We start from the raw sequence: 1,909 nt of genomic DNA, 5'->3' as shown, positions 1-1,909 counted from the left end.
GTTATTTTACGGTGATAATCTTGTTTTCTTGTGCCCAATAATGCATAACTTCATTTGATAAACACGTTTAGATTGAATGGTAATTTATAATCAGTCACAGGAACGTCGAATCTGAATCACTTGAAAAAAACACGGGGGTGCTTAACTTTTTTCCAGGTGTATATGTAATTAACGTAACAAGATTTCATGTTGCATTTTAATTAACAATTTTATCAACCCAATGAATTAATGTAACATTAATTTGAGTAAAAATTCACAGGGATTTTATTTGCTGATTTTGCATTACTCATGAGGATGATTTTCATATGAATAATGATTTTATTAGAGAATAAATCCTTTTTTAAACTTTAATTAGCAGAAAGCAATATTTTTATGAAATAAATGAAGGGTATGCCATCTATTGACAATTAAAAAAAGCCCTAAATTACATGTTTTTAGCTAAACATAGCTGTTTTTGTACTTGCGACATATACTTGTAATGATTAAAAGGATAATTTTAATTTTATTTTTAGATTATTGAAGGAGTTTAAAAATGATGGAATGATCCCTCCTGGATTGTACAAATACCCGAGAGCAATGGATCAACGTTAAGGGAAATTTAGAAACTTCATTTTCCCTCTCCACCCCAACCCACTGTGTATGCATACAAGGAGACAGACCACTTTCCTGGACCATTGTCACTTAATAGGGTAATTTGTAAATAATTTGAATATTCTGAGAATAAGTGGTGAAGATTAGTTTTTGTGAATTTCGTGCAAAGTTAGCCGTTCTTAATTTAGCTGTAAAACACTAGAGGGAAGGCAGCTAGTCATCACCACCCACTCTTGGGCTACTCTTTTACCAATGAATAGTGGGATTAACCGTCACATTATAACACCCCCACGGCTATAAGGGCGAGCATGTTTGGTGACACGTGAATTCGAAACCCGCAGAGTGCGAGTCGAGCGCCCCTAACCACTTAGCTGTGGTGGGGCTCAGGAATAGATTAGATCTAATTTTAGATTGATATAGGAGGCCAGTAAAAAAGGATAGGTTCCTTAAGGACAGTACAAGGACCACGGAACACTGGACCAACATTAAGTGGAACTTAGAACCCATGCTTTCCAGCTTCACTCCATCTCACTGCATGCATACGATGACACAGACCACATGCCAGGGTCGCGTCATTTAATAGAGGACACCATTTGGTTTTGATATATGACATCACGCATGCCCACACAGCTGCCAGGCTCAGCCCCTCTAAAGATTTGAATTAAAATATCATAATTTAATGTTTGTTATAAATGAAGAATTAAGATAAGTATTTCTTTATTTAATTTCTTATTGTTACTTTAAGTCTAGTTACATATATTTTATTTATGCATTGAAAATACTTTCATTGTGATAACATACACCTAGTGTTTAAGCTTTGAATTACATTCAGGAAAGAAAATTATCAATTCTTAAAATGTGGTGCTGTTAAATTCAACTTTTCATTTAGTCCAACATGTAGATGATTTTCAGTGAGCACATTACAAAAACAGATGAACAACTATATGTAATGTTTTTTTTTTCTTGTCATTAGTTCCAGATTTAAGGATTAACTAGTTAAATACAATCTGTGTTAACATTTTGATCAGAATGCATGAAGTTCAATTCTGAGGAAAAAGGCACACTTGACAAAAGATGACATATTAGTATATTCTGATTGAAGAGTAAAGGATGATACTTGACCATGACACTTTTAGTATGTTTCACCTCTGAGTATGGTGACATATTAGTATATTCTGATAGAAGAGTAAAGGATGATGCTTGACCATGACACTTTTAGTATGTTTCACCTCTGAGTATGGTGACATACTAGCATATTCTGATACAAGAGTAAAGGATGATGCTTGACCATGACACTTTTAGTATGTTTCACCTCTGA

Source organism: Limulus polyphemus, unplaced genomic scaffold, assembly GCF_000517525.1.
Source record: "Limulus polyphemus unplaced genomic scaffold, Limulus_polyphemus-2.1.2 Scaffold5856, whole genome shotgun sequence".
Classification (NCBI taxonomy): Eukaryota; Metazoa; Arthropoda; class Merostomata; order Xiphosura; family Limulidae; genus Limulus; species Limulus polyphemus.
This window is presented reverse-complemented; position numbering follows the sequence as displayed.